This window comes from Lithobates pipiens, unplaced genomic scaffold, assembly GCF_037356315.1.
Source record: "Lithobates pipiens isolate NorthernLeopardFrog02 unplaced genomic scaffold, aLitPip1_a1.2 Scaffold_8, whole genome shotgun sequence".
NCBI lineage: Eukaryota > Metazoa > Chordata > Amphibia > Anura > Ranidae > Lithobates > Lithobates pipiens.
The window spans coordinates 106,059,294-106,071,254 of NW_027507903.1; the positions used below are offsets into that span (position 1 = coordinate 106,059,294).

At 41.1% G+C, this 11,961-nt stretch overlaps 1 long non-coding RNA gene across 1 annotated transcript; it reads left to right on the forward strand.

The window, feature by feature from the left end:
• The first annotated feature begins 894 nt into the window (after positions 1 to 894).
• Positions 895 to 7,898, forward strand: LOC143963482 (uncharacterized). Its single transcript, XR_013270974.1, has 2 exons — positions 895 to 939; positions 7,564 to 7,898. It is a non-coding gene; the product is annotated as an uncharacterized LOC143963482 (long non-coding RNA).
• Positions 7,899 to 11,961: the final 4,063 nt, after the last annotated feature.

Below are 11,961 nucleotides of genomic sequence, written 5' to 3' on the forward strand. Positions count from 1 at the left end.
AAAGCTCTGGTATTGTCTAATCTCTTGTTGACAATATTCAGGGGGTCTTTTTGAGTTATTGAATATAGATTCGCATAATATTCTTGGAAAGCCAAAGCAATCTCTGGGGTAGAAAAGACCCTTCCCCCTTTCTCTGTTTGTATACTTTCGATAAAGTTCTAATCACTTACAATCAAAATATAGGACAATTTTGTTTTTCTTTAAGCTGAACTGTAAGTATTCTCTGTATTGCATATTTACACTGGTCCAGTTTAGATCAATGTAAGTATACATATCTCATACCTAATGGGCAGCTGGGGAAGCTGACAATCAGTTTATTAGTTGGTGACAATAATCACCCAGATCCTATGCTAAGTACTGACCAAAGGAGTTTGCTTGCTGGATGCTACTACCTTTAACAAAATGTCTTGATTTTTTTAAAATAAATACAAGGCATTTTCTGATTGGATCAGGAAAGGAGGGGTGGTGATGCCACTTTCTCCACCTTGTCCAATCAGAGAATAACTTGTATTGATTGAAAAATGTTCATGATGCTTTCTGAATTGCAGCAGTGCTGAGCAAGCAACCTTCTGTGGTCAATGTGCAGATGGGAAGCTGTTCGCACAGGACCCTATAGATTGCAGCACCGACTACTACAGTGATTTTCAGCTTCCCCAGCAACCTTCTGGATCTCAGATATGGATACTTACATGGACTAATGCAAAGTTGCAAAAAAAAAAAAAATTCCGGGAGTTCTGCCCAAACTGTAGTAGAGAAAGGGGAGGTCATTGTGTAATCCAGCATGGCTAAATAGAATTTCAATTGTTTGACACGTATGACAATTCCCATATATGTATCTCAGCTGTACCCTTTTTTCTGGAGTTCAGTTGTAATGATCATTTTACATAATTTCTTTCAGGGATCATATATATTGCATGCTGCCATGGAGATGCCAATAATGTAAGTATAATTGTACTTACTCTTCTTCCACAAAAATGAAACTGTCAGTTTTTTCTCTGTATTTGGCTATTACATAAACCCCTTCCACTGGCTAATTCCTTTTTATGGAGCTGCTGATGGATTTGTAAGGGAGCATTGTCCACGACAGAGCTAATGTTTACATTGGATGACTGACAGATTAATACTGAGCTGTACATTTGTTATGACAGCAAAATAGTTTTCTATTACAAGTCAGCCCAAGCATTCCAGTTTTGTTCTGAGTACCAATGTTATTGAAACTAACTTTTTATTAATTGAAAACTGTAAAATAAAAACACTATGTTTAAAGCCAATAAAGCTATTAAAATGAATAACAATCAATTTTGGTCTGTAGCCACCTATGATTTTATAAAAATTTAAATATATATATATATATATATATATTTAAATATATATATATATATATATATATATATATATATATATATATATATATATATATATATATATATATATATATATATATATTGGCAACCATGGCAACAGCATTCTGCAACGACTTTAATTTTTGTGAGATACTCCCAACCAATCCTGTATGTGCAGCTTTTTTTTTTTTCTATTAAAATACTGTGACTGATCATATGATTATAGTAAAAGACCCCCCCCCCCCCCCCCCCACCATTTAAGCATAATAACAACAACAAAAATAAACAGTATCGGGTAAGGATCAATTTTCTAGATATGTATGTAGCTTTTTTTTTATCAGTAAAACTAGTTGTGTTTTTCAAGCTGAATTCCAGGCAGAAAAACAGTCATTGAAATATATTGCTCAATAGCCACAAAGAATATAAATCTACTTTGTGTGCACTAAATGACTTCGAAAACTTCTGCAGATTTTGGGGGAGATTTACTAAAACTGGAGAATCTAGTGCAGCTGTGCATGGTAGCAAATCAGGAAGGTAGGAGAACTCAGAATCTAGTACAGCTGTGCATGGTGCAAATCACTTCTAAGGCTGGCCCTACATGGTCGAATTTTGAAAGAATTTTCTTTTGAAAATCCGAAAATTTGTGCGTTTTGTGATCCGATGGTGCCACCATTGATTTAGAAATTTGGCCAACCAAGCCTTCAATTTAACCTCATGTTGCTACAGAAAATAATTTTTTGTGCCTGGGAATCTTCTTTTGTTTCCGGAATTTTTTTTTCTTGCACATTTCTTTTTCGATTACATTTCTCGCACGATTCTCCCAACATTGATTAGAAAATCGTTTGTTTTTCAAAAATTATCCAACATGTCCGATTACTCACATTTAATTGCTGCACGGAAATCGGCTGTTGCTGCAGCCCACTAATGGTACAAAATATGAACGAAAATTCTTAGATAAGATTTTCAAAATTCAACCCATGTATGGCCTACCTAACTTCAGCTTGTTCGATTAAGCTTTAACGATAACACCTGGAATCTGATTGGTTTGTTTGCAGAGCTGCACCAGATTGTGCACGCTCCAGTTTTAGTAAATAATCCCCATTGCCTTGTAAAAGTAGCAGCGATATCATCAGGACCACTGATAAAAGACATGGAGCCCTGTACAGCCTACCTGACGGGGCCACCTTCAGACCCACCCCCTGGTCCCGCCCCTAGTCCCTCCTTCAGCCCCCCAGTCCCTCCCTAGACCCTGCCTTGAAACAAAGTGCAGGTTTGTCTTCAAGTAATATTTATCACTGCAGACAGTGCCACCCATGCCGCCAATACCATAATGTGCTGCAGACAGTGCCACCCATACCACCTATGCCATAATGTACTGCAGACAGGGCCACCTATGCCACCAATGGCATAATGCAGCAGGTTATGGCATTGGTGGCATGGGTGGCACTGTCTGCAGTACGTTAGGGCATTGGCGGCATAGGTGGCACTGTCTGCAGCACATTATGGCATTGCCGAAATGGGTGGCACTGGCTGCAGGCAGCACATGCGTTATAGGCCATAACGCATGTGCTGCCTGCAGAGACAGTGCTGCCCATGCTGCCAATGCCATAATGTATAGATGCTGCTGCAGACAGATACAGTGATATAGTGGATCTTGAATCACCCCCCCCCCCCCAAGCAAGCACACACCAGTGTTAGCCGGGCCCCACAAGCCACTTCCTCTCTGATAATGCTGCTGCTGCCTGGAGTGTCAGTCACAAACAATTTCAGATGTCAGCTACTTCCTTCTTCTGCCACTGCCGCCGTTCCCCTTAGCACTTCTTCTCCAGTGTCACTGTCTCTGGCTCAGTGGAGAACAAAACAGAGCGCCATGAGCAGAGGGGGAGGAATCACTCTGCCAGGGAAGGAAAATTATATAGGCTGGGACTTAAGCCAGCATGAGGAGCGGGCACGGAAGAGACATGCGCCCAAAACAGAAGAAATAGCCTCTCCCTCCCACCCACAAGAACATCAGTACGGAGGTGGCAAAAAATTGAAAAAAAGCCCTGAAAAGTCAAAGGGGGGGGGAGAGATGAGGTCGGTGTTGATGATGGGTCATGGGGTGGTGGCTGAAGGAATATTTTTTTTTATTCTGCATCAATTCGGTCTCTGTGCAGATTGCTCGACCCCCCTGCTGGCCAGGCCCAGTACAACAGGGCCAGTTCTACTGGTCTATCAGTGGCCCTGGATATCATTGCTGTGCTGTTCATAATCTGTGCAGAAAGCAGAGCTGTGAGAGGGACCCAGCAGCTCCACCCACTACAGGTTTCCTACATAAAACTACAGGAGGGGCGGAGACAAGACCAGGCACACTATACAAGGAGAGATAACAGCACTGACTGGTCTTTATTACAAGAGGCTCCTGCATAGAGACAAAGTTTCATGCTGCATTACTGCACAGATCTGGACACCCTAGAGCAGAGGTATTGAATTAAAACTAGTGGAGGTCCGAACAGTAACATTTTCTTCCCACAGAGGTCCGAACTGCATATTTGTGCGATATCCCAGATCCTATCACAGTCTCCTCATTTTATATCCCAATCCCATTCTAGCATCAGTGTCCTCAGTCCCCTGCATATCAGTCATCCACTTCACATCAGTTTCTCCTTTACATTAGTATCCACTGTCCCCTACACACACCACTGCCCCCTCATCCCCCAACAGCCCTTGTCTTCCTTTACATTATATTGCCTTGCCCACAGCACTGGCCTGCTTCAAATCCCCTACCCCCACAGCATTGCACCCCTTTACTTCACATGTTCCCCCCACAGCACTGCCCTCCTTCAGATCTCCCTCCACAGCACTGCCCCCTTCACATCCCCCCACAGAACTGCCCCCCTTTACCCACAGCATTGCTCCCCTTTACAACACTTCATCCCCCCAGAGCTCTGCCCCCTTTATTTCACCCCTCACAACACATAACACTGTCCCCTACAAATATACCTACCAGGACTGCTTCCTTTACACCCTCCACTTAAAATAAAGAAAAAAGACTTTCTGTGCTATGGCTGGTATAATGGTAGAAAATGGAGCGGGTAGCACAATACTTAGGTACAGAATATATCAATATGGAGAGAAATGTGCAGAGCTTCTGTAACATTAAACGTGAGATACTATACATGCAATGTAACTTTACTTGTGTGTATTAATAGCAATAAGTACAAAAAAAAAAAAAGAAAATGCAATGAATTCAGGTAAAAATAAAACTGTGTGGTTAGGATGTAATAGTACATAAAACCAATTAATATGGATGTCAGTTCATAGGGGAGAGAGGTCCTTATAGCTATTCAACTCACAAGTGTCAGCAGGAAAGGTTCAAGACCATCCAAAGATCCCAGATAGAAAAAGCACATCACCCTTGTGCAGCAGCAGTTGGAGGCTTACCAGAAATATATGACCACATTAGATCAGTATAAGATTCACAAGATTCTCTGATCATGGAGTCTCAATATGTGTATCCTGGATCACTATTTCTCCCTTGGGAGCAACGGTTCATGGCCAGATCTCATATAGCAGCCGACATAAAAACAAACAAAGCAGCCCCCATAGTGAAGTTCAGTTGGCAGAATATAAAATTTAGTAAAAAACAGTATTGCTCCCCTCCCCCCACAGCACTGCTCCCCTTTCACATCCCCCTCCTTGTATCACAATAATGTGCTCTGCCACCACCTTCAAATCACCCCCCCCCCCCCACACACTCACACACACACACACACACACACACACAGCACTGCCGTCTTCAGGTCACCACTGCCTTTCCATCCACAGCCATGTCCTTTTGCTTACCTTGCACAAAGTGCAGAGCAGACGGGAGGCACAGCAGCAATGGATGAAGGAAAGGGGATGGGGCAGGGGCTGCCGAGGTTAACTTTTCCTATTGACAAGCAGGTGATTGGTTGCTAGTGTCCTAGCATTCTATCACCTGTTAGTTAATAGGAAAAGTTAACTCATGCAGCTCCCACCCCACCCCCTGCCCTTCATCCAGTGCTGCTGTGCCTCCCGGCTCTCTCATTGCTATCCTCTGCCTCCCGTTCTACGCGCTGCCTTGAGAATGACAACAGTGGGGGCCAGGGGGAGGAAGGAAGGCTCCTAAATTGTGCGACCGCAGGAACGCATGACCGCCCTAGAGACTCAGGGCTATAGCTCCAGTAGACACCCCCTAGCAACGCCACTGTATCTTGATATCATTGTCCTTAATGTCTTACCACTTCAACCCCGGAAGGATTTGTCCCCTTAATAATCAGGTCATTTTTTGCAATATGGCACTGCATCGCTTTAACTGACAATTGCATTTTTCCCCACAAATAGAGTTTTCTTTTGGTGGTGTTTAAGCACCTCTGCGCATTTTATTTTTTGCGCTATAAACAAACAAAGAGTGACAATTTAAAAAAAAATTGTTTTACTTTTTGATATAATACATATCCAAAAAATATATATATAAAAAAATACATTTATTCATCAGTTTAGGCCGATATACAGTCTTCTACATATTTTTGGTAAAAAGAAAATCGCAATAGGTGTATATTGATTGGTTTGGGCAAAAGTTATTGCGTCTATAACTTTGGGATAGAATTAAGGACTTTTATTTTTTGCTATTGTTTTTACTAGTAATGGCGACGATCTGTAATTTTTAGCAGGACTGCAACATTGCAGCAGACAAATCTGACCCCAAATGACACTTTCTGGGGATCAATGACATTACTACATTGATCAGTGCTGTAAAAATGCACTGATCAATGTAAAAAATGAAGCTGGCAGGGAAGGGGTTAACACTAGAGGGTGATCAAGGGGTTAAGTGTGTTCCCTAGGTGTGTTCTAAATGTAGAGGGGATAAGCTCACTGGGACATAACAGAGATCACTGTTTCCAATCACTAGGAACAGTAGATCTCTGTCATGTCATCTGTCAGAATGGGGATCCGCTTGTTTACACTGGCAGATCCCCGTTCTGCCTCTGTACTAGGCGATCGCAGGTCACCGGCGTTCATCGGGTCCGCCCAACCGAAAGCAAGGGAGTGTTATTGGTATTGTCTGCAATTTGTACAATTTTTCGAGAGTATTACCGTTTTTACCACGTTTATTGCTATTTTCCTGGTCTCATTTTGGTCTCATTGAGCAATGGAATATAATTAGCTTGATACATTTTTCTCAACAAGGTGATCGGTTTTATTCCAAGGTATTTTATTTCCTTTCTCACCCAGATAAATGGAAACTCCCTCAGTAGAGCTAATTCCTCTTTTTTACTTAAGCTTATATTCACAATTTCCAAATTTATTGGGCATCCTTGTCTTGTTCCATTGAACATTTCAAACGATGCTGAAATACGTCCGTTGACCTTTACTTACGTGGTAGGGTGATTATATGCGTTTTTAATCCATTTTAACATTTTGGGGCCTATTCCCGGGTTTTCTATTGTATCTATCATAAATCCCCAGTCTACCTTGTCAAATGCTGTTTCAACATCTGTTGACAGGAGTAGAACTGGGGACCTTTCTTCTCTGCCTTTCTGTAGCAATAGCAATGTTGTTATACAATTATCTTTACCTTCTCTTCCTGGTATAAATGGTCTCAGGCATCAGGTTTTTTAATCATGTTGTTAAAATTTTTGCATACAATTTTGTATCTGCGTTTAACAAACTATTGGTCTATAATTAGAGCATAATGTTGTGTCTTTTCCCTCCTTAGGTATAACTGTTACATACACTAATAATGATTCTCTCCTCATTTCCTCCCCCTCTCCCAAATTATTAATGTAATCACAGATTTTTGGGATTCGTTATATATTTTATAGTATCTAATTGTGAATCCATCGGGTCCAGGGCTTTTTCCTGTTGCTGTATTATTAATTGCTTTTCTAAACTCTTCTCGTGATATTGGGTCTTCCAAGTTATGTTGTTTTTCTACTAAAATTCTAGGCAATTTTACTTTACTGTTAGATATTCCTGTATTTGTTGTTTCCTTTTTATTCCTGCTTCTCGTGTCTCCTTTTCCCTTACTGAGTATAGGGTACTATAGAAACTTTGGAAAACCTTTGCAATTTTTGCAGTTTCATATACCGTCTCTCCTTTCACATTTTTCATCTTTTCTATATAATTCAATTTTGTCAGGGCTGGCTTAGCCCTTCCTCCTCTAGGCTGGCCGCTCAGCTGTCGGCTAATTGCCAGCTCTCTTCTCTTTCCACAGTTTACCAGCTGTTCCCGATGATGCTCGTCTGACCTGCCTATTTAAAGCCTTCCAGCTCACTCTTTCCTTTGCCTTTGCGTTAGTCACATCACTAGGAACCATCTCCTGCTGTTTGTTTCAAGACTGGCTTGCTGACATCCCTCCTGGCTTCTATCCTGCTTGCAGTTGCTCTCCTTGGATCCCTGACTTCTGCACTGGCTGATTACCCGATCTGGTTTATGAACTTTGGACTGGCTGACTACCCGATCTGGCTACTGGACTCTGGCTATGCTTGACTACGCTTTTTCCTATTTACCTTTTTATTTTTATTAATAAACAAGTGTGATTTGATTGTACTTCTGTCTCTGTCTGTTTCATGGTTCCTGGCAAATTACTTTTTATTTTTTAAGGTTTTTGCAAGGTATTTTCCTGTTTTATTCCCCCATTTATATGTATCCTTCCCCAGCATATTAAAGATGTTTCTTATTTCCTTTTCCATTAGATCTTTTAATTGATCTCTTTTTATTATTAATGTCTGTTGAACTTTGGTGTCTACTTTCCTTTTATGTTTCTCATATATTACATCTCATATATTTCTTTTATTACCCTTTCCATTTCTATCTTTTTTCCCTCTTTTTTTCTGATGCCTATAAATATCAACACTCCTCTGATGTAAGCTTTGTGTTTTTCCCATGTTATAGCTTTTGACACCTCCGGTTCAATGAAAAATATTGTTCTATCTCTTTTTTTTTTTTTCCCTGTTTCTATGTCTTGTACCAGGTCTTCATTTAGTATCCATGTATTTACCCTATTCTGTGTTCCCGTAAGTCTCAACTTCACTATTAATTGGGCGTGGTCTGAAAGTGTTGTTATTTCAAGAGATGATGTTCCACAAGGATATAATCTAACCTTGAATACATATCATGCACTTTGGAGTGGAATGAATAAACCCTTACTCAAGGGTTTTGAGCAGTCCAAACATCTACCAGTTGACATTGGTATAGTTTCTCTTAATCGCTTTTAATTGATAATCGCCAGTTCCCAGTGCATGTGACGTACTATCCATTCGTGGATCCATACATAAATTAAAGGTCCTTGCCAAGATTAATTTACCATTCTTAAAATCCAGTAATTTGCTTAAAACCTCTTTTCTTGTTCAATGTTTTTATTAAGGTGTACATAAGAAAGACAGAAAAGTTGATAAGCAGTTACATGAGATACAGTTTCTTTGAACAAAAGCATACATAAGCGTATGTGCCTGAGGGTGAACATGTACAGTATAATAAATTCAGAATCAGTAAAACAGCATGATACAGAGGACCGAAACCTTGGGCCTCTATTGGCCTTTGTACAATGTGGGGTATTCCTCCAGTCCACCAGATCACCCCTAAATGGATCAAACTGTGAACGGGTGGGGGCTAGGAAACATTTAATCTATGACTGTAGCTAGAGGTGTGATATTGGGGAGTTTGTAAGTAATGAGTACTCAATGCCTCTACCTACATTCACGTACTTAAGACCTCTTTTAGGTAACCTTTCAAGTTTTTATTGGGACAGTATACATTAGCCAGTGTACATTCCATTCCTTGCAGGTTTCCTTTCAAGAATAGATAGCGTCCCTCAGGATCCACTTTCTGATCTTCCAGTGTAAATCTAAGATCTCTTGCCAAGCCTATTGCTACCCCTTTCGCTCTTCTTATTGGGGATTCTCCATAGAACCATGTTGGATAAGGTTTTCAGTATAGTTTAATATTTGTGTCTAATACTATGTGTGTTTCCTGTAGGAATATTATGCCTGCAGAGTATCTCTTAATTTTTTTAATACATTGTACCTTTTTTCTGGGGAGTTCAACCCTCTTACATTGTATGTTAAACAATTTATTCCTCACACGGGGGAGGAAAACTGAGGGGTTCTTCAGAGGAGAAAAGGGTGGGTCTAACCTCATGGGTCTGTTGGGCAGTTGTAAGAGCAAAGGCTTTTCGGGATATCCCTTCCTTTCGGCCCACCAAGCAGGCTGGAAAGCTCCAGTTATACTGTATATTTTGATTTTGCATCAGGTCCAGGAGAGGTTTTAGCAGTCCCCTTCTCCTAAGTGTCTCGTGTGATAGATTCAGAAAAATTTGCAGTTTAGCACTTTTGTATTTTATTGGTGGTTTACCCCTTATATTTCCCCAAATTTGTTTTTTTTCCGCATAGCTCTGGAATCCTATAATAATATCTCTTGGGACCTCTGTTGGTATACTTTTTGGTCTTCTAATCCTGTGGACTCTTTCTATTCTAAAGCCCCATACACACTATCAGTTTTTCTTCTGAGTTTTTCCTTCAGATTTACCAAAACCATGTAGTACAAGGGCCTGCCTTATTGCATACAAATTGAAACTCCTAAGGTTTTCCCTCATATTATATGATTTTGGTAAATCTGAAAGAAAAACTCAGCAGAAAAACTAGTAAAACTACTAAATAGTGTGTATGGGGCATTACTTGTTCTGCTTCTTCTCTACTCAATAATGGTTTAAGTATTTTTCTCATCTTTTCCACTAGGTATTCTCCATTTGTCAGTTCTGGTAGGCCCCGTATTCTCAGATTTTTTCTTCTGCTTTTAGCGTTTTCTTTGTGTATTGTTGCCATCTCGGGTTTTAAGGAGTTTTCTAGTGCTGCAAACATGGCTGCCATCTCTACCTTTGTAGGGAGTTGAGCTTTCAGGGAATGATCCTTCTTATGTCCCCTTTCTGAGTCACTTTCTGGGTCTTGGTTTATTCTTGACTGGTTAAGTATGCTTATATCTGATCCTGATCTATTTTGTCCTTTTTTTTGTCCTTTACTTCCATTTGTTTTGTCCGATTTGCTTTCTGACTTTCCATTACTTGTTCCTTGAATTCTCCTTCTTGGGACATGCACTTTTTAATTGATCCTGGACTTGAGCTTACTCTTGGTGATTTTGCAGCTGCCCCTTATTTTGTTAATCTCCTCCTCATGTCCAGTTTCTTTATATATATTTATACTTGTTTACAGTTTTTCACCTGCAGTCAGTCCCTTTAACTTTTCTTTCAGCATTTATAGTATATTGTGTGGTATATAGTAGTAGAATAGCCAGACCTTAGCAGTGCGAGTTCGGTCACTTTACAGTATCATAGTCCAAGTGACAGTCTATAAATCCACATAGAGAAAAAAGGGGAGAGAGAAGAAACAAAACAAAATCAGACGCCACTAAGAAGCTGGGAGAGAAATAGATGACTCATCACTTCTGTTGTGAAGTCTGTTGTCTGTGTGGGGTCTGCTGTGGTTTTGAGGGAGGTAGAGGTGTGTCCAACTTTCGCTTTCACTGTGTGGTACTGCGTGGCACTACAAGACACTCAACTTCATTAAGGGGAATACTGGCTCTTCCTGTCCTGTCCCTATGGGGTTACTTGGGTGTTGCTCTGTTCTGTCTCTAGCCAGAGCCAGTATACCAGTGGTCCCAATGGGTCTCCGCCTGTCTGGCCAAGTTCTCTCACGCTGGATGCCAAAGCATACACCTCCACTTCTGATCTCCCCGTTTTCCCCCTAGGGCTGCCAGAATGCCTCCAAGCACTGCTGAGCGCCGCCGAGTATAGGCGGATGTCTCTGATTGCTCCCGAGCACTCCCACGTTCTCCTCTGTTCCCCAGTCTCGTCCGACTCTTCCGCTCAGATATGTTGGTCCCCTTACATGCTCACATGCTCACATCTACTGTGCCATGGTGCTGCCACGACATCACTGCTCTCAGGCTTTGGTACAGGTTTGTGTACCTAACTGGCTTGTGTAGCTGGACATGAAGCTGAGGGTTTGAGGTGGGGGGGAGAGCACCAGGGGCCGCCGTGATCTCTTCTGCTACATGGGGACGGATGGTTTCACCTGGAGCCTCGTAGCATAAGCTTCCTAGCAGCGCCATTCCTAGGCTCCTCCCCCTTTCCCCCGCAAGGCAAGCTTTCCTGGCAGGTGTTCTAATCCATCTCCACTCTGTCTAAAACTCTTTTGATTCATGAAATAGACACGTCTGAAGGCTGTTTGTTAACTTTTTTCCAGTTATTTCTTCTATATACTCCAGGATTTGTTGCTAGTATTCTTAAATTTTTGGGCATTCCCACCAAATATGTGTCATTGTGGCCCTCTGTCCACATCCTCTCCAACACTTTGGGGATTTGTCCAGTTGGTATTTATGTATTTTATCGGGCATCAGATACCATCTAACCAATAGCTTATAATTCATTTCTATTGTGTTTATATCTGTTGCATAGTTATGTAATGTTTCAGTCATTCTCTCAACTTGTTGGCCCTCTAATTTCTTTAAAAAAAATATTTTTCCCATTTCTCTATATAGGGGGGTGTATCTTGTCCTTCCAAGTCTATCAGTATTCCATATACTTTGGATATTCTGTGTTTTAAAGGATTTTGTACAC